Genomic DNA, 22,848 nt, shown 5'->3' with positions numbered 1-22,848 from the left:
GTATAATGAGTATGAAGTGAGACACATCAACACATGGACAGAGAGAATTAGCAAAGTGATCATGGAAGGACTAGAGAAAGACCTGTGTAGACGCTGGAAATATAATGTGCAGGTAAGGCACCAAGATAGCATCTAGTAACATTAGCAGTACTGCCATATACAGGAAAGGTACCAAGGTAGCCACTAATAATGTTAGCAGTACTGCCATATGCAGGTAAGGTAACAAGATAGCATCTAATAACGTTAGTAGTACTGCCATATGCAGGTAAGGTACCAAGATAGCATCTAATAATGTTAGCAGTACTGCCATGTGCAGGTAAGTTACCAAGGTAGCCTCTAATAATGTTAGCAGTACTGCCATATGCAGGTAAGTTACCAAGATAGCATCTAATAACGTTAGCAGTACTGCCATGTGCAGGTAAGTTACCAAGATAGCATCTAATAATGTTAGCAGTACTGCCATGTGCAGGTAAGTTACCAAGGTAGCCTCTAATAATGTTAGCAGTACTGCCATATGCAGGTAAGTTACCAAGATAGCATCTAATAACGTTAGCAGTAATGCCATGTGCAGGTAAGTTACCAAGATAGCATCTAATAATGTTAGCAGTACTGCCATATGCAGGTAAGGTAACAAGATAGCATCTAATAACGTTAGTAGTACTGCCATATGCAGGTAAGGTACCAAGATAGCATCTAATAATGTTAGCAGTACTGCCATATGCAGGTAAGGTACCAAAGTAGCCTCTAATAACATTAGCAGTACTGCCATATGCAGGAAAGGTACCAAGGTAGCCACTAATAATGTTAGCAGTACTGCCATATGCAGGTAAGGTAACAAGATAGCATCTAATAACGTTAGTAGTATTGCCATATGCAGGTAAGGTACCAAGATAGCATCTAATAATGTTAGCAGTACTGCCATATGCAGGCAAGGTACCAAAGTAGCCTCTAATAACATTAGCAGTACTGCCATGTGCAGGTAAGTTACCAAGGTAGCCTCTAATAATGTTAGCAGTACTGCCATATGCAGGTAAGTTACCAAGATAGCATCTAATAACGTTAGCAGTACTGCCATGTGCAGGTAAGTTATCAAGATAGCATCTAATAATGTTAGCAGTACTGCCATGTGCAGGTAAGTTACCAAGATAGCATCTAATAATGTTAGCAGTACTGCCATGTGCAGGTAAGGTACCAAGGTACCCTCTAATAATGTCAGCAGTACTGCCATGTGCAGGTAAGGTACCAAGATAGCGTCTAATAACATTAGCAGTACTGCCATATGCAGGTAAGGTACCAAGATAGCGTCTAATAACATTAGCAGTACTGCCATATGCAGGTAAGGTACCAAGGTAGCCTCTAATAATGTTAACAGTACTGCCATGTGCAGGTAAGTTACCAAGATAGCATCTAATAATGTTATCAGTACTGCCATGTGCAGGTAAGGTACCAAGATAGCGTCTAATAACATTAGCAGTACTGCCATATGCAGGTAAGGTACCAAGATAGCATCTAATAAAATTAGCAGTACTGCCATATGCAGGTAAGGTACCAAGGTAGCCTCTAATAATGTTAGCAGTACTGCCATGTGCAGGTAAGTTACCAAGATAGCATCTAATAACGTTAGCAGTACTGCCATGTGCAGATGTTACCAAGATAGCATCTAATAACATTAGCAGTACTTCCATGTGCAGGTAAGGTACCCAGGTACCCTCTAATAATGTTAGCAGTACTGCCATGTGCAGGTAAGGTACCAAGATAGCGTCTTATAACATTAGCAGTACTGCAATATGCAGGAAAGGTACCAAGATAGCATCTAATAGCAGTAGCAGTACTGCCATATGCAGGTAAGGTACCAAGGTAGCCTCTAATAATGTTAGCAGTACTGCCATGTGCAGGTAAGTTACCAAGATAGCATCTAATAACATTAGCAGTACTGCCATATACCCATCTCAGTGTATGATGTTTTATGACAAGGTTGGTTATACAGATTTGAATTAAAATTGACTTTTATTATGTTCTATATAATACAAGATTAAACTGTCTCGTTAAATAGGGTTAAACATTTTTATTGGCCTGTATTTATGGGAAAAGGAGAGGTAATTTTAACTAATCTCATCGATGAAGATGTTAAAATTAACTTTTATTATTTGTTTATACCCCAAGATGATACTGCCTCTTTAAATAAGGTTAATTGCACTGACATGTTTTATTGGCCTGTAGTTCTGTAAACAGGAACAGTCCTTTTTGCAGATCTTACTAATGAAGGTGTATATGCTTTAAACATTGAAAGTGGTATATGTTATTATACTGTCTACTAGAATGCTGTTGTGTTTAATGCAAAAAATATACATAATTATGCAGTTGGTGGGGGAATTCAAGGTGAATGTACATACTTGTAGGGGGTGGTCTTTGGCAGGACAGAGAATGAAAAGGGTTTAATGGTTATGATCACCACTTGGATGAATCATACAGCGCAGTATGAAATTACAGACACTAAGGGCAACTGGATGATGGGGAAACCAAGAGGTGGACTTGAAAAAGTCCTTAGTATAATTGTGTCTGATGTCACACTAGGACTAGAGAGGAAACACAACCTGCAAGTTGGTGATACCAAGATTATTATGGGTGTTGCAGGTGAAGTGGTCATTCTTAGGTGGACGAGTGGGATTCAGTTTAACAAAGTGTTAGTGCATGGTCTATGGATCCTGGAAGTGAAGAGAATGAGACATAGCTAGTATAGAAGAACCCTTTACCAAGACAAAATTAAACGGTTGGCCAATAAGGTAACCATTTGAAAGACTGAAACTCAGATTGCTGAATCCTAAAATGTGGAGACCGAAAGACTAAACATCTGAACTGATGTATTCTAAGTTTGAGAGTGACATTTTACAGAATATTCCTATTTCTCAGAGGTATGGCAATTTTGAAGTTACTATTTATAACTTTGTGCAGTGTGAGCTGCTTCCCCCACATTGTAGTGTGCAGGGGGCTTGCCCACCCCCTACAAAAAAGAAGTTTAGAGGAGAAGAGAACGGTTGCATTTTCACTCTTATCCTTTATTTGCCGTCTTTTTTTCAGTTTCAGGACTCCGCAATCTGAGTTCAGACATTTCAGTAGGGAGGAGCCAGTTGATAAAGTGCTCAAAATGAGACAAGTTTATTTGTTATAGTTAAACAGAAGGCTACAACCATTTCCTGCAGTGCTTGTGGGTACATTTTTTGATTTATCTGTCTTTATAAGATTCATTCTCCTGACATAAATTCAACAATATTGTACAAGCAGTGTAATCTATGATACAAAAAGACGATAATGAGCTAATTGTTCCAGGTCCAAATGTGATTATTACAACCATTTTGCTTCATGTATGACCCTGGGCAGCCAATTTAGCCAAACGACTGAGTCTATGCCTCTTTACCTCCCACCCCCATTCAAACCAAGAAAATGTTTCTTGCTGACCAAACCTAGTTACCAAACACTAGAAAGCAATTTCAGTCATTTTAAATTTCATATTTAATGAGTATCTTAGAGAAAGCTGCGGTGGTGCAGTGGTAGCATTGTCGCCTCACAGCAAAAAGGTTCTCCCATTCGATTCTCATCTGGAGTGCCTTCTGTGTGAAGTCTGCATGTCCTCCCCATGGTCGAATGGCATTCGAAATACATGCGTAGGGTGTGCCTTCGTTGAAGGTTGGGCATCGAGCTGGCACCTCGACACCATACAAATTTCCAGCCAATCATTAGCGGACTGGAGTTTCACTGTGGTGACCCCTAACAGGGAAAAGCCAAAAGAAGAACAACAAATGAGTATTTTAGAGATTGTTTTCTCTCAAAGAAAGAATGATCAGAGTTATACTTAGCTTCTACAGTCAGAAACCAAGGTCACAGCTCTCTGTTCTAGCTAAAACTGGCAATATTAATTAGGAAAGCAATCATTCATTTTGCCCCCCCCACCTTCCTTTGGACCTCTCCCTGATACTCTATTAACTTATTAATTCCTCCATAATGGAGAGAGCCAGATCATTCATTGCCTACCCAAGGTGACATCCCTGTAGAACATTTGTTTCTTGACTGAAATAAAAGCCTTATATACCCATTTGTTTCTATTTTGAGGTGAGAGTTATGCACCAGAGTAGGCCATCATTAATTTGGGGACCCCTTCCTCACAGCCTGGATCCCTCCCTGCAGTGGCTGTAGCTTCCACATTCACTTCTTCCCAGAAAGATGCATGCATCAGACACACATGCCTAGTCTCCCCGGCTAATATGCTGTGCAGTTCTTATCCAGCCTACAGAGCTGAATGCTAGTACTTAACACTTCTGGTGGATGGTCAGCATTGCACTGGGTCAGATCACTGTCCTTAAACAAGGATGTGTGAGCAAGTTCTGACCACTCAGTCCCACCATCGAGCTGCTAATTATAGGTTCATAGGAGGTTACAAGGCTAGCATCCCTATAGCCCTTACAAGCCTAGCCATATTAGTCCCAAGTTGCCTCTATTTTCCTTGGTTAGATGGATGTAATTTGCAGAGCGAGTCTATGATAAACACCGACTACCCCTGTCCATGTGAGACATGGGTGCCTCCCCGGGGTGAATTTGTGGTCTCCCATCCATTTGTCCAGGTTGTGCTTGAATAAGGTCAGTGATGGGCTCTGCTTCATTTGAAATGGAAGTTGATTCCTGAGTAGCGTAAATTTCTGGGAGATATATTTTCTTCTCCAGCACGTTCTGTTAATGTCACAGGCTAGGTTAAGATCCTCAGACCAAGTGACTCTTGTGCCACTTGACTTACAGATGTGCAGCATATCCATCAAGGCAGGGTCAGTCACTGCCCTGTAGACTAGGCGCAAGCTGTCCCTCTGCAGCCTGTATTATACAGAGTACACTGACAGAGTTTTCAGTCTCTCCACATAAGTCATGGTTTGGAGGCCCTGTATTTTCTTGGTGAGAAACTTCTGTGGTCTCTCCAGTTGTTGCAGGTGTCTGATGAAGTACACGTAGAAGGGAACATTGTACTCTATTAATGGTCTGATGAGGGTCAAGTACAGTGGAGTTATAACATCCTTACACCTGGATGGAATGACCTTACTTATGAGATGCACAATGTGGAAGGCTTTTCTTACCAGTGTGGAAATTTTGTGGTCGAAGTTCAGATTGCTATCTACCTATGTTCCCAGATCTCTCACCACTGAGTTTAAACTTGGGGGATGCTGTCAATATTGCAATTAGCAGGGAATTACGCTTTGTTAAAGGGGATAATAATGCAATTTTTTGTGTTTAGTTTTAGACTGTGGCTTTGGCACCATGATTTTTATGCAAAAAACAAACTAGATAAAAAGACAGCTTGCTGTAAATCCCAACACAGGTTTTATTGTTAGCACTTTCGTGCAAGTCCGATGCCTGTACTTCTTCAGGCAAAGTACCTTGTCTGAAGATGTGCAGGCATCGGACTCGCACGAAAGAGCTAACAATAAAACGTGTGTTGGGATTTACAGCAAGCTGTCTTTTTATCTACCATAATGTGTATGTGTTAGCTCCTCCTGTAATATGTTAACGCCATTGGGGGGACTCAATGATTGCACCCAATTTGCAATCATTAATGAACTTGGTAAGCCAAAGGCCAGCTACTTTAGCCTGGACTTCCAAGATTCCAAACAGTAAAGGGCTCAGCACAGATCCTTGTAGTATGCCACTAGTGAAGGGTCTACTGAAAGAGGTGGAGTCACTAACTTGACAGTATGTGATCTGTTGGTGAGCCATTTGGCTACCTATCTAGTGACATAAGGGTTAATCCCCAACTCGGAGAGTTTCTCAATGATACATGAGTGGGGGATTGTCAAAAGTATTGGCTAGATCAAGATAGACTGTATACACTGTCTTACCTTCATTCAGGGCATTGGTGACTTTCTTGAATAGGTCTACTAGGTTTAATAAGCATGTTCTACCCTTAACAAAGCCAAACTGGGTTGGATCTAGAGTTTAAAGGTCACCTATGTCCTTGTTGGTAAGGTCCATGGTGATTCTTTCCATGGTCTTGCAGATGAGGCTGGTTAGACTTATGGCTCTATAGTGCCTAGGGTCGGTTGATGGCCCCCATTTATGCAAGGGGATTACTGTTGCTGTTCTTCACTCTGCTGGAACAAAGCCAGTTCTCAGGCTATAGTTAAAGAACGCCAAGAGGTTCTGCTAGGTCCTGTTTTAGATTGCCTAATAAGCAACCTGGGATCTTATCTGGTCCCATTGAGGCCTTGTTGTTGGCCTTGGATAGCACAGATATGACCTGATCTCTAGAGATACTAGACAGAGGACCGGTTTCAGGTATGTTTTGGGGTATGGCTATTGGGAACATCGGAGTGAAGTTTGCACCAAATCTGTCAGCTAGCAGATTTGCAATTTCCTCCGGTATAATATGAGTGATACCATCTACTACCAGTTTAGCACATAGCTGGGCATTCCCTTTTAGATTCTGGACATAAAGACTGCATTATGATTATCCTTAGCTAGGGATGCTATTCTACCTTCATAATTAGCTTTAGAGGACTTGAGTCAATGACTTGAGTCATCGGGCTACATTCCTCTATGCCAAGGATTTAATGAAAAGTGTGGATTGTTTTTATCTGTTATCTTAACATGCATCCATGTAGTAAGTCAGTCTTAGGGTTTCAAAATGGGAAAACAGGTGGCAATAGTAATAGCGAAAATAAAGTCTACTCCTTTCTTAATATCTTTGTATATTTCAGAACTGTTGTTTTTGTGTTTTTTTTGTGTGTGTGTGTGTGTGTGTGTGTGTGTGTGTGTGTGTGTGTGCTATGTGCACACAACCATGCAAGTGGGTAAGGGTCTTCATTTACATCATGTTGCTTATGGAATTCTGTAACTTCAAGCCCTTTTATGTTTTCATTCCAGTCTTCTGTTCTCAGAGGCAGTTAATGGATACTGAGACCAAGTGTTTGTCTTCTAATCCCCATAATTTATCCTGCAGGATATATTTGCCTTCTTGCACTTGGCATGGGCATAACTACACAATTTTAAGAACCTGTCTGACTGACTTGTTTATGATACTTTCCAAGTTTTTACCAGCTTTTGTAAAATTTTAACTGTCAGAACCTTGTTTATGTTTTTGATACTAACCGATCAGCAAATAAATGTCACAACGGCAGACAATTTAAATTGTAAATAACAGAGAAGTAAGTCAGGAAAGTTGACCTTTTCTACATATCTTACTGCCTGCCTAGCATACTGCTTTTGTCAACTGTCTGAGTGGTAATAAAGGCCCCTTAGAGTTGTGCAATCATTACAGTGAGAAAAGCAGGCATGAAAATTGTCTGCCTTTCCCATTCTGGTGCTTGAACTGTAAAATAATTCTTTTTCCCATGCAAATATGCCTTCTGACCTGAAAAACCAAATGACTGTGCATTAGGCTTCCATAACCAGTGTAGCACAGTATTGTTATAAAGATATAAAGAAGCCCTCAGTTCTCTTGGCTGGGTGCTGATTGATCGAGGTGATTGTTCTTTCTAAAGCGCAGACATTAAGAACTTACCTGCATTCTAAATGTAGTTATCCTTCATGAGCTTTACTTATTCCAATCACTTTAAAAAGGCTCTTGCATTCTCATAATCTGCATTTGCCTTGCAAAATTACAAATATATTAGCAGTTTGCATTGCCTGTTATTTCACTGCAACCCATACTTATGAAAGTAAAAGCCAGCTGTATGTGCCTTTTCAGTCATACAATTCCAATTTATTTTGTCATTTAAATGCCGTAACTATCAGGCACAGAACAGATGCATATATCCATTCATCAGATTAAGTAAAATAGTTTCCTTACTTTTCCTAAATTAATAGCAGTGCATAAAAGCAAGAGGTAGTTCATCCCTGTTAATGAGACTTCATATAGCAAGTTAAATTCTTATAACTTCCTCATGCCAATGATAATGGGTTTTCTGATCGAAATAAAATGAAATAGTCAGCCACATTTTATGAAAAACTCTATTTTGCTCATCATTTAGCAGGTCGCAAGAAACCATATAAATTAATTAATCCCTCTGACATCATTTTGAAAACCATTCGACTAAACAGAACTCTTTAAGTGTTAACCTAACAGTGTGCATCTCTTACCTCTGCAGCAGCCCTGACTCCAGCACAGTATGCTGGAGGTCTTGGGTTCAAGTTTCAAGTAAGAGCTGATTATTCTTTCATATTTATGTTTCTAACAATGCATGAAATAAGGGCTTTCTCTGTGTGTGTGTGTGTGTGTGTGTGTGTGTGTGTGTGTGTGTGTGTGTGTGTGTGTGTGTATATGTGTGTGTGTGTGTGTGTGTGTGTGTGTGTGTGTGTGTGTCTGTCTGTGCACGTGCGTTTGTAATGTGACTTTAATGAGCATATTGGTGCTTTGCTAGCTGAAAGGTTAAAACTCTTTAATGGAAAACTCAACACCTGTCTGCCCAGAGGCTGTTGTTGGTCTGGTGGCAGTGACACCAGAATGTTATGATGAAAGTCTGGGTTTCAGTCCGAAGAAAGAGGTAATATGATCCTTTCATGTCTAGGTTTCCATCAGTGTCTAAATTACTTCTTTCTGTGTGTGTGTGTGTGTGTGTGTGTGTGTGTGTGTGTGTGTGTGTGTATGTGTGAGCGTGTGTAACATGACTTTGATTGCCATGCTGGGGCTTTCCTACCTGAAAAGATAAAGCTGTTAAGGGAAGACAACATCAGTCTATCCGGAGGCTATTTGACTTTGTCACTGTACCAACACGAGCCAGTAGCAGTGACACCATAATGGTATATCTGAAGTTTTGGGTTTGAGTCTCGGGTAAGAGCTACTATTATCCTTTCACTTCTGTGTTTCCAACAGTGCCTCATCAGACTTCTTTCTGTGTGTGTGTGTGTGTGTGTGTGTGTGTGTGTGTGTGTGTGTGTGTGTGTATCTGCATGTATAGCATGACTCCTAAGGATTTCACCCACTTTAGTTTGAGCCAGTGTCTTCTATTACCAATTTATCAATAGCAAGCGAGACTTAGCCTGTTTTTCATATAAATACACACTCACAATATTTCCTCGGAGTCTCCCATACCAATATTATCAGCACAATTCCACCAATCAGCCTGCTTATCTTACATGAAGACCTCAGTTACTGATCACGCTGCTAATGAACAGCCAACATTATCTTATGATAGCTGATGACCAAACAGTGTCTCTCATCAAAACAGCAGACAATAACAGTCACACCTCAGCTGCAAAAATAAGGCATCAACCATAATATCTGTCAAATGAAAAAAAATGAAAGCACTTTATTTTTAAATTATTAGATTCCACATACGAAATGGTATTACATTTACACAACAGAAAAAAATGTTTTCATATGGATAGACTGTGGACAGAAAAAACAAATTGTAGCTTTTTATTTATTTTTAGTTTGAGTGAAGTCATAGGATAACAATAAAGTTCAACATGTCTATATTCTAAGCATGCTGATAGTTTCCTCTGCCAGATAAAATTTCCAGATGCAGAAAAACATAAGGAAAATGAAAGCCGCAGCTATGGTGATGAAATAGATTTCCAAAATCCATACGAGTCCCAGACAACTGGAAAGAAAAACGACAATGTGTCTGATGCAGTACACTCCAAAAGGTTAAAGATACTTCATATAAAATCTGAATTATCTTTTGAAATAGGCTCAGACAGTTATGTTCAATGATAAGGTAGCACAGCTTTTAAATGAAATTGTGAATAAACACTGTGAATAAATGACTATAAACTGTGAATAAACGATCATAAACAATTCCAGGAAAACATTTATAAATTCAAGAATGTGGTAAAACTGGTAGAAAAGAACCCATAGGCATGGTCACATATGAATTTCCCCACCAAAGGGGGCTTGCAATACAGTTATTCGCAGCAATGAATTGACTATGTTTCTACCTCACCTGTGGTAGGTGCAGATTATATTCTCTGCAATGGTCATCCACCATATGGTCATTGTGGCCACATACCCACAAACATGAGCAATAATGGAGTATAGGGCAGTGATGGAGGCTATGGCTGACATCTGCATGGAGGTGGCCATAAATGTCACATGCCCCATCACTTAGTGCCTGAGGCTGACCACAGCATTATGCTTGGACTTCATGATCTCAAAGATGCCCTGGTAGTGCTTGGCCACAAGCATGCAGACACCATGCACAATACCATTTCCATTTCCATATGGATAGCTGCAGACTGTGCTCAGATTACAACCCTGCACATCCATTGTTTGAAGTCAAAAGCTGCCTACAAGTCATGGGCTGGCTGTGACAGTGGCTAATGTGACCACTGGTGGCCTGCCTTACAGTGGGTATCTGCATGTCAGATACAGCATGTTCATCTACTGCTGCAGTCCTCTCACTAGTGGTGCTGGTGGTACTTTTAGTCAAACAGGAGCTCCCCCCTTAACAAGGATGGCACTGTGTTATGCTATGACATGCTGTGCTGTGCATCCTGTAGAGTAGATGTGGAGCATGCAGCACTGTTAGCCTGGACAATGTCCTGTAGTGTAGGTGTGGAGCATGCACCAGTGTTAGCCTGGACAGTGTCTTGTAGAGTAGGTGTGGAGCATGTGACAATGTTAGCCTGGACAGTGTCCTGTAGAGTAGATGTGGAGCATGCTACAGTGTTAACCTGGACATTGTCCTGTAGAGTAGGTGTGGAGCATGTGACAGTGTTAGCCTGGACAGTGTCTTGTAGAGTAGGTGTGGAGCATGCTATAGTGTTAGCCTGGACAGTGTCCTGCAGAGTAGGTGTGGAGCATGTGACAGTGTTAGCCTGCTCAGTGTCCTGTAGAGTAGGTGTGGAGCATGCTACAGTGTTAGCATGGACAGTGTCCTGTACAGTAGGTGTGGAGCATGCTACAGTGTTAGCCTGGACAGTGGGTATAGGTTACCCAGGAAATAGGCAGACATTGTCACTGTGTCCTGAGACTGAGGTGATTTATGTGTTGGATTCATTGTCAGACTAACACAAGCCTGCTGTCATTGCCCAGTCTCTGCAAAGTATCTGTGTAGCAGTGGTTTGTCCTGTGGCTATTGAATAGAGTACATAATTGTATGATAGGGCTCACTCTGTAATCTCTCATGTCTCATTGTGTGCATACTAATGACAGCTGGGTGCCTTTATACAAATATGAAACACATCTGTGTAGGCACTGTGCTTAGTCTGAATGCCTGCTATACCTGTGAGGCACATAGGCAGTTGTTAGTGTGACCTTCCTGGTGTCTGGGAGATTGCAGTTGTCATATACCTCATGCTCTAAGGATGCTAACCTGACTAACCTCAGTGAGGGATATGTGGCTTTCTTCTGCTTCCAGAACCCATTTCCATACCCCAAAGTATTATGCTTGCCCCCTTATCTCCATGCAGGGATGCCAGGAATTATTCATCCTCAGTGAGTGTCATACTTGATGAAGGGCAACACCTGTCTCTTTCCTTTCCATCATTATGCTGAGTATCTTCTGTGAGGCCTGTAACATCATGACAATTTACACATTTCTGAAATTACTGTGTGGTGCAATTCCTCCCAACCAGATGCATGAATGTATCCCACAAACAGTCTTGTGGAAGCTGGTGGGCATTCCCTCTCCTGAAGAGGTATCCTCCATGTGTCTGGAGTGGCTGTACCATGACATCATTCCCTGCAGGGATCTGCCACCTTTGTAAGACATAAATACAAATAGTGGGACATGGTAACATAGACATGTTAAGGTTCTATGTGCATACAGAGGGACAGCAATGACACAGTGACAGCAAAGTGACTCATTAAAACATCACTAGGCAATTTGTGTGGGGATACACCATGGTAGCCACATAGGGGTCTCAATGGGTATAGCATGCTATGTAGAGGTAGTAGTGGACCTGCACGGGGTATATCTGAGGTATATACCTCACAGGGATCCAATACATGTTATACTGCATGGGGCATTCTGACAGTGAGTGTATGTGTGCGTGTGTGTGTGTGTGTGTGTGTGTGTGTGTGTGTGTGTGTGTGTGTACGTGTGTGTGCGTGCGTGTGTGTGTGTGTGTGTGTGTGTGTGTGTGTACGTGTGTGTGTGTGCGTGTGTGTGTGTGTGTGTGTGTGTGTGTGTGTGTGTGTGTACGTGTGTGTGTGCGTGTGCGCGCGCGTGTGTGTGTGTGTGTGTGTGTGTGTACGTGTGTGTGCGTGTGCGTGTGTGTGTGTGTGTGTGTGTGTGTGTGTGTGTGTGTGTATGCGTGTGTGTGCGTGTGTGTGTGTGTGTGTGTGTGTGTGTGTGTGTGTGTGTGTGTGTGTGCATATGTTTGTGTTGGCACATATGTGCATGGGTGGCACAGAGGCTGTGATTTCCTGGCAGAGTTAATGTGTGTACATTTCCTTCTGTACTTGTACCTGTGACAAGGGCACAGTATCTGGGGTTCAGGGGATGTTGCTTACATTTGTACCTGGGTGTCTTTTGCAAGGCAACACTTTTAGGAGTCATAAGAATAACAGTTTTCCATTTTGTTCAACACTGTCTACTTTCAAGTAAAGTCTCAGAGGCTACCACTGTATTGTAATGCATACTGGAGTAGACTTGATGAGAAGGTGGTGACTGTCCTGTATTAGTGGGCTGCCATCCTTGGCTGTGCTTATAGGTGAACAGGTGCATAAATGCAAACAGTAGAGCTGCGGATGTTTGTTCTATTCAAGAATGCTACAAACCACTAGTGCTAAACTACTTAACTTACTATTACCGGAGGCAATCGATGGGGCATCTTTACATGTGAGTGCCACTGAAAATCTAACCCTTACCATTGTAATTTAGACCACTGTGTACCTTCTGTATTGCCAGAGGATAAATCAAGATTCTCAAATGAGGCTGCTCACTTTTTCTTGATTCATGTTTTGGTATCAAAAATGGTGGTAAGGCCATAAAAGTCAGTAATAGGTAATAGTTTGCCATGTATGCATGCTAATGAGGGTAGATAACGCCTTTGTCTATGAGACAAGATAAGGAGCAGACACTTTCTGCTGCATGTCACTGGTGTGCCATACATGCCTGCCTATGCCTGCAAGCTCTGAGTCTACACATACACAATTACAAGATGGAAGGTATGCTACATATCATTCAGAGTCCTATGAAGGGAATAAATCATGTTATTCTGCTATACATTTATAGAAATGGCAGCTAATGGCATTGCCCCCACAGACAGCACCTGCTGATACGCAAAGAAGAAAACATTATGTGCTATCCCCTTCACAGCCAGTTCAAGAAGTGAATGATGGGACTATGAACAAGTCCTTCTGGAATTTGGAGACCTGGTTGACCTGGCAGACTATTTGTCCAGGGTGACCAGTATCCCACATACTAGAAATATTTGAAATTTGTATCACAGTAATCCTGAACATCTGCAGACAGGAAAATCAGATGTGAGGTAAGCATACCCGAAATGATATGGTAAGTTTTTACCATTTTCCTGTGCACAATATTGATTTTAATAATCCTTTTTCCTACTTTTGTAGGTCTGTTCATAATATTAATTCTTTATTTGCTTTGGTAGAGTCCAGGATAACACTGTTTAGCTGCTAAGAATGTCTGCTTCTGTGTTACACGTGCTGTAGTTGGAAACTGTTTTGTTGTACACTGTGCTGTTTTGTGGGTCACGGCACAGATCTGTGATCTTGGAGAGTATGGCTGTTATTTCTTGCTTATGCTTTGTTGTACCTAACTGTCAGGCTGTCACTGTTTCCGCACCCTAACATATAACTGTGATGGTGTAGTTGCATCAACTTCAGTGCACCTATATCTGCACTCATATCGCTAGCTGCTTATGCTCATTTGTACATAACTGGTCTCCTGCATATGGGCTGCTTATCCATTGCTGCTTCTGTGCTTATGCACATACTGCTATAGTTATGTCTTCATCTGTAGGAGTCATTTCAGGCTTCTATTTGCTTGTAAATGTATGTGGTACTGTGCCTATGCACTGTCATCTGCATTTCAGTCACACCGGAACATGGTACATGATTGGTTGCATAACTCTTTTTCTCTTTCTGCACAACCTGAATGAAGAGAATGCTGCCAGATGCCACAGAAGGCAGCAGAGATTGCAGGCACAGTGAGGTTTGTTGCACCCATTGTCATATTCTGGTTTATATTTGCTGCACTACCTCTGGGCCCTCATTACTGATGTTATCTTTCTTATTTTGGCTCTCGTCTTCAATGTTATGCTCCACCATGTCTAATTAATCACTGATGTTGTGTACTTACACTTTTTGCAGTTATTAGTCATTTGTGTTGCAATTACACCTTTACTAGGATGAGACTGCAGTCAATCATATGTGATTAGTGCTCTACCCTGGCTAATAAATGTTAAAAAAATATATATATATATATATCTTCTTCTTTTGGCATTTCCCAGTTAGAGTTAAGGGTCGCCACAGCAGATCACCTGTCTGCTCTTGATTGGCAGTGGAGTTTTACAGTGTCGAGTTGCCAGTCTGGCACCCAACCTTTCACAGAAGGCACTCACACACATGCACTCACACCTAGGGCAAATTTAGAGTGTCCAATCCACCTGCAGCATGTCTTTGGGATGTGTGAGGAAACCAGAGCACCCGGAGGAAACCCACACAACCACAGGGAGAACATGCAGACTCTAGACAGAAGGCACCCCAGCCAAGGATCGAACCGGAGAACCTCTTGCTGTGAGGTGACAATGCTAACCACTGCACTACCGTGGCTGCCCTATACACACACAAAATATATATATATATATATATATATATATATATATATATATATATATATATATATATATATATATATATACACACATATACATATATATATATCTATATATATATCTATCTATCTATATATATATATATATATATATATATATATATATATATATATGTGTGTGTGTGTGTGTGTATAGATGTGTGTGTGTGTGTGTGTGTGTGTGTGTGTGTGTGTGTGTGTGTGTGTGTATATATATATATATATATATATATATATATATATATAAATAAATCACCATGGTCCATTTGAACTATGGGCGTGTTACTACTATGCCTGCTGCCCTGGCCGAAGCTGTGGCTGAGGCTGTCTCCTGGGGAGGGTTATAGCCCCATCAGGGAAGTATCCCATCCCAATAACCAGCCCTGGCTCGACCACATTTGGATTATGCACAGGGAGGCAGTAGTTCCCTTGGCAGTGACCCACTGGGTCACCATTCAGCAACTACTTCTGAAGTGGGTATCCGACTCAATAGATGAGTCTAACTGATACTATCATGCTACCAAGGGAAAGTGTATCCAGGGCCGGTGTTAGCATTTTGGAGGCCTGCAGCAAATGTCAAGCTGGAGCCCCCCTGGACACTTCGAGTCACAACACCCCTTTTAAAAACCTTATAGTTCATGCTGCAAACTTTTAGGAGTAGTATGCACAGCCTGACCTGTAGCCACAGGTGGGAAGAAATAGCCAGGGAATTGTTATGGCTAGGCTTGTATAGGCCCTAGGGCTGATAGCCTAGTACCAACCTATGAACCTATGAACCTATGAACAATACTCTTACATTAAGACAAGCCTGTATACCACACTATGTTGGCCCATCTCACAAAGGAACATTAATAGTTACTGACATTTAGTTGCAACAAAAATGCATTACAACAACTCTATGTACAGGGTTGGTCTTAGGTGAAATGGTGCCCTAGGCAATGCCTACTGTTTCATCTCCCCCAACATAAATGTGGGCACATGCACACACTAGTGCACTCACACACATCCTCCAGTGCTCCCCCTTCTTTGGCTCCCCACACATCCACATTACTTTTTTCTTGCTTTTCTCAGATTTTTCCTTAACTCTTTAGCTTTTTGTTTTAAGAAGTTATAACTTTCTATATGTTGTGAAGTGCATTTTTAATGTTTTTTTACACAATCTTTTCATGAGGGCTTGAATAGAAATTATGATTAAGGAAAGGAATTCGTTATTGTCATTCAACTTTAGTTTTCCTTGAATCCTTTCAATACTTTTTTTCTGACCAAGACATCACAGTGATAACCATTTACAAAATAAATGAATTAAATTGCGTCCCCCAGAAGCCATAGGGTTATAGAGGCTCTGGGATGCATTTTAGCACATCTTCCCAACCTTTTATTCCAATGGAAGTTTGTCTTATTTTTTTCTTCCGAGGCTTAATGTTCAAAGCTGATAAAATAGTAGTTCACAATAAACAAGCCATTTGTGAGGACATACAGATCCTGTCTGGGAATACTATCTGACTCCCTAACTCCCCCCAAAAAGACAGTCATTGCCTGTGCAATCCTCTGGTGTTAGGTTAAGATGAAAGCAGAGATTCAAATGGTCACAGTCATGTATTTCAAGTGACTGTTGTCATGCATATACATAGCATGCCTGCTTACTCCTCAACCCTAACCCCCAAAAGGCAGACACCTGTTTAAATGCCTGATGTGTGATTGTGAAGAAAGTGAAAAAAATAATGATTACAGTAATGCATTCTACTTTGTTGCTCCCAGACAGTATACTGCTCCTACTCAAGCTATGACCGTCTTAGTACACCTCTGAAGTCTGTGTGAAAAGTAAAAGAAACAATGACCACACTGTCCCAAGCCCAAATATAAGCTGTAATGACTTCCTGTGCACACCTCTGAAGTTTAACTGTGATGAAAATTAAGTAATGGCCACACAATCCCCAGCCCAAAACCTAAAGGAACCTTCTGTACACACACACACACACACACACACACACACACACACACACACACACACACACACACACATACACACACACACACACACATCTTAAAAGGGTTGGTTTTAGAATGGGTATGGTTGAGAGGAGAAGTCACTACTAAGTCCAAGTCAAAAACCATTTGTACAGTCTGGGAACTGGGGTCTACCAGACTCCTAGAAGATTTAAGTGTCTGAGTGTTCTGCGATATATGTTATGCCTTACTTTTGAAGTACAATTACTTGTTAACTGCATTTTTACTGATACCCAGAAGAGTAATATATGTGTCCCTGCATTATTGGGAGTGTGCACAAATAAAAATCAGTAACAGTTTTACACCCGCAAACAAGCATAAACCATAGCAATACTAGTTTTACACAGATTTCAGCACATATACATTGTAAAACGCTAACAATGTTAGCGTTTTGCTTAATATACTGAAGAAATACGTAAGCAAGTGAAAAACATACTGCGCCAGAGGTTTCAGATTAGTTATACAAGTTTGAATGGGTGTGCCTTTGCTGAAGGTTGGACGTTGAGTTGGCACCTCGGCACCCGTAAAAAATCTACTGCCAATCATTAGCGGACCAGAGTTCCGCTGTGGCGACCCCTAACCGGTTAAAGCCGAAAGAAGAACAACATTGTAAAACACTGATACGGCCACACCAAATCAGTAACTGGTGTTTATCTATCATCAAACACCAGTAGCGGTAAGTCATTTTATTTATCTCATTGAGAAGTAATGAATGCCTATCACTTTTCCTGATTTCACAGATCGCCCATGAATTTACCTCATAATTTTGCTCTGTCCCTCATAAAAAATTTGATTTGCTGGTAAATCATTCAGGATTACAGACAGTCAATAAATCCAGAGATCAGAGTTTAAAACCTATTGTCCGAAAAATGCATATCATTGCAAAATGTGTTATTCTGTTAACTTTTTAAGTGGATTAGAAGAATATTTAAAATATCTTCCTGAATTTGAGCCTTTATTCTGCTATTATTTTTGGCTTTTCCTAGAATTATTGAGCAAATAAGTTGAGTTATAGTATGCAGTGTGTGATGACCCACCACTAGATCACTAATCAAGGAGCCTCAATCCTCACCACTGGCACCAGTGAGGGATGTAGACTGGGAGGATAAACGGTACACACACAGTATTTCCAGATGCAGCTCTCTGCATCAAATGCAATCAAATGCAATTTTTCTTAAGAGCAGACAGATGCCACAGTCAGTCTGGGTCTGGTTTTTCCCTCTTACTCCAGATCCCCAATAAGACTCCCTACTGGCACAGCTGTAGAGTTGAAATCTCAGCTGAGTGGCCAAGCCAAGACCTCCAACACCCTCTCTATCCAACCAGTGCTTTATGTTCCTGCCTACGTAGCTGACACACACTCTTGTTCAGGTTTGATTTACACACACACACACACACACACACACACACACACACACACACACACACACACACACACACACACACACACACACGCACACACACACACACACACATGCTCACATCTGGGAAAGGCTGGCACAGGTTTACTAGCTATGCCCCCTTTTGCCTGGACTATACGGTAGTTATCACTGCTACCAGCCAACTTCTTATCTGCTACTTTAATGTCCTTAACAAAGGGTGCCCAATATTGCTGTGTAATATTAATACAAAAGGTAGTTTGACCAAGACCAAAGCTGTTAGGAGTGGCCTACCCAGTGTCACCAAATAAATATGCAAGTACTCTCAAAACTTAAATAACTCTAGACAGATCAGCCACAATGAAAGTTTTAAATATATTTAATAATAAATAATAAAAGAACAAGAAAATACTCAGTATATACTTACAGTGAGATCAGAGTTCAAAATCACAGGAAATATTTAAACAACATTGCAGGACAGTCTCAAATAAAGAAAAATACCTAAAATAAGCTTCACTATATTCCTGACTGTATCTAAGAGAATGATGCTATTCCCTGGTAACTTACTTCAACAGAGCAAGGCAGATGTGTGGCGAATGGTTCCTATTGTTGTCAGGTCCAATACAGAATACAGAATGCACTGTCTCTCAGAGAGTTCTCATATTAATATCTCAAATATTGCTGCTGGGATAGCTTGCAGAATAACATAATTTCTTGTCATCTGACTCTATCCCAGGTGAAACCCCCACTGCTGGAAGCTGGCAGTATTTAGCATTTACCTGTGAAAATACATAGACCTCAGATCTTTGGCAGATGCTGGAAGTCATAAAACAATTGTATCCCTTCATACTTTCAGAGATAGTAATTAGTTCGCTTTGAAGACAATACAGAAAGCTTCTCAGCACAGACTCTGTGCCTGTAGCAAAGAAAACTGAAATATACCATCTTTTATGGTGTAGCCAGACTCTGTGCCTGTAGCAAAGAAAACTGAAATATACCATCTTTTATGGTGTAGCCATAAAGTAATTTAATTTCAGCTATTTTTCTGAAGTTAGCCTCCTGTATTCCAGTTTCCACTGTTAAAATATATACATTTAGACAGTTACAATAGTACATGCACATTTCTGTTCTATTCCAGTAAGGCACACCGTGGTAACATTTCAAACCTCACTTTGCAAAAACCTTTTCAACACACACTTCTGTATCAGCAGTTTGATATACACATGATATACAGTTCTAATACATTTGTAATACAAGCATGCATCTTATATAAATCATGTTGATATTCACAAATGACATATAATTATTTACAAAATTCCATATAGCTGTGCTGGCAGTATCTCCCTTTGTCACACAGTGTACTGTCAGTATTTATACAAATCCCTGAAAAGAGAAAACCATACCAGAAGACTGGAAGTATCGGCACTCCTAAAATCCAAGGTATGCACTGAGATCAGTCACTCTGGGTTGCTGATCTCTCTGGTGCTTACCTAGCTCATGTTCATTATTAAACAGGGTCATATCTCAGCCCTGTTTAGTTAGAGCATAATCAGAATATTAATACATTTTTTCTCTTCATTTTCCCCAACTAGTAGCAGCAGTCAAGGATGATTAAGGGGTCCCTCCCTGCAGCCACAGGTATTGCAGTTCTAAAGCTGGCTATGTTGTTAGCATTTGTGGAGAGAATGCCCAACAGCAGAATTTGACTAAGCCAGGGACACTCTGTCAGCGGTGAAATATTTAATTGTATTGTGAAGCCTGTTACATGACAAAACAATGTTACTCTAATCAGAGATATATTTCAGAGCTCTTATTACCCAGATGGTTTATTAAGTACACAAGATTGTTGTAATAGCTTTTGTTGGTTTGACAGGCATATTACAAAATATCATGATAAGATAACTTGCTGTGGTTGGGGGCCCTTAAGGACCAGGGGTCCCACAGCAACCACAGGATTCACTGGTGCCTATAGCCAGCTAGGAGTGTATCCCATGCTACTGGCCACCCACACCAAGGATCACAACCTACTGTACTCCCAGTAAAGTCTTCTTGGGCCAGTTGACTGTACCCATCCTGTTCTAACCATCTGTCTACCCTTTGTCTATGTGTCTCTGATGTCTCCTTCCATGTATACGCACATACATCCCTCTTTATCTGTTGTCTTCTGCATGACTGCATGCCCTTTCCAGCTGAACCCTCCAGTCCTTCTGCTTTATTAATTTTACTGCTCCACTATCCCTTTTTCTCTATTTATATATGAAATGGGAGCCTTTCTCAATAATAATACAAATACTTACCCTACCCTCCTCCCAGCCTTGTTTTACTTTACAATGTTCCTGCTGTGTTCATGTACTTGCCACACTTGTTATTTTGACTTCCTGTACCTAATTTCTGCTTTGATGATCCAGTAAGGTATCCAACTTGTTGGGCACACAGTCACAGGTCCTTCAGGGCTTCTATATATTTTTCCTTGGGAATATAGGATCATAGGAGGTTACCAGGCTACTGGCTCCAGGGCCCTTACAAGCCTAGCAATTTCAACCCATGTTCCCAAGGGTGTCTGATTCAAGCAGACACTAAAATCAGCACCTATTGTCTCTATCCAAGAAGGATACAGGTGGAACCCCCCCCCCCCGGGTGAATTTCCGGTTACCCGTCCACTCATCCAAATTGTACTTAAATAGAGCCAATGAACATAAATAAAAAGCTTGTTCCAAAGGAGGGGCAACCTTTGTGAGACAAATCTGTCTCTACAGCAAGTTCTGTTGATGTCACATACCAGGTTAAGGTCCTTTGAGTGAGTGACCCATTTTCAATTTGACTTGCAAATGTGCAGCATTTCCATTAAAGCTGGGTCATTAATTGCTCTATATGCAAGGCACAGGTCACCTTTGAGCAGTCTGTATGACACAGAGTAAAGTGATATTGATTTCAGTCTGTCCACATAAGACAGATCTTGAAGACCCTGAATTTTCTTAGTAAGGACCTTTTGTGATCTCTCCAGTTGCTGCAGGTGTTTGAATGGCAACATACCAAAGGAAGTGTTGTACTCTATTACTGTCCTGATGAGGGAAGAGAACAGGGGGTTATAACCTCTTTTTCTAGAGTCAATGCCCTTACTTATGAGATGAACAATATAAAATGCCCTTCTTACCACTGTGGAGACATAGTGATTGAAGTTAAGATTGCTGTCAACCTGTGTGCCCAGATCTCTCACCACTGACTGTATACTTAGGGTATTGCTATTGATCTGATGGTTTGCAGCAACATCGCCTTTGTTGAAGGGGATGATGATGCATTCTTTTGCATTAAATTTAAGACCATGACTTTGGCGCCAGTCATTAGTTTGTGTAAAACCTTCTTGCTGGATGTTGACATCTCTAGGGGTTACAATGATCAGTCCCAGTTTGCAGTTATCAGCAAACTTTGTCAGCCACAGTCCTTTAGTTTTAGCCAGTACTTCAAAGAAGTAGATTCCAAACAGTAGGGGTCCCAGAACCAATCCCTGTGGAATGCCACTGGTTACAGGTCTGCTGGAGGAGGTGGAGTTCCCTATTTTGACTTTATGAGTTCTATCAGTGAGCCACTTTGCAACCCACCTGACAATATATGGGTTGATACTCAGCTGAGTGAGTTTATTAATGATGCCTGAGTGAGGGATTGTGTCAAAGGTACTGGCTAAGTCTAGGTAAGCCGTATGCACAGATTTGCACTCATTTAGGGCTTTGGTGACTGTCTCAAAGAAGGGCACCAAGTTTAACAGGCATGATCTCACCTTAACAAAGCCAAACTGGGTGGGGTTGAGCATTTGGAGATTTCTTATATCTTTGTTAATAAGGTCCATGATGATTTGTTCCATGGCCTTGTAGATAAGGCTGGTCAGGCTAATGGGTCTATAGTTCCCAGGGTCCATGGACACCCTCCCTTTGTGCAAAGGGATGGCAGTAGCTGTTTTCCATTCTTCTGGGACAAAGCCAGAGTTTAGGCTGTGATTGAAAAGCATGCTCAATGGTGATGCTAATTCCTGTTTTAACCCATGTAGAACACAGACTGGGATGTTGTCTGTTCCCATAGAGGCTGTGTTTTTGGCCTTAAAGAGGGCATTTAAGACCTACTCTTCAGAGATACTAGGTGGGGGACAGGTGTTAGGAATGCTTTGGGGTTTAAGTGGCAGGGAAAGGGGAGTGAAGTTTTGAGTGAACCTCTCAGCCAGCAGGTTTGCTATATCCACAGGCTCTATACATGTAGTACCATTAATTATTAATTCAGTACAAATTTGAGCCATACATTTGAGGTTTGGATGTAAGTAAACAATGCCTTGTGGTTATCCTTAGCTAAGGAAGCTAATTTGGATTTGTAGTTAGCTTTGAAAGACTTCACTAGGAGCCTTATTTGCTTGTTTAAATTGAGGAGGGAGTGTTTCCAGTTTTGAGACCATTCCTTCCTACTCTTAGACAGCAATTTCTTTCTCCTGTTATATAGCCTATTAATGGCAGTTGTCCATCAGGCAGGTTTGTTTTCCCTTGAAGATCTTGCTTTAGTTCTGTCAGGAACAGCAGAATCAATACAGTTGTACAGGTGCTTGTATAAAGCATTGGTGTGTAACTCAGCATAGGTGTCTGCTCCATCAGTGGAGGGAGAGGCTATGAAGCTATTTATGCTGTTATGTAAGAGGTTGTAATTGGCCTTGGCGAAGCTTT

Source organism: Protopterus annectens, chromosome 13.part0, assembly GCF_019279795.1.
Source record: "Protopterus annectens isolate FY-2018-M chromosome 13.part0, PAN1.0, whole genome shotgun sequence".
Classification (NCBI taxonomy): domain Eukaryota; kingdom Metazoa; phylum Chordata; order Ceratodontiformes; family Protopteridae; genus Protopterus; species Protopterus annectens.
This window is presented reverse-complemented; position numbering follows the sequence as displayed.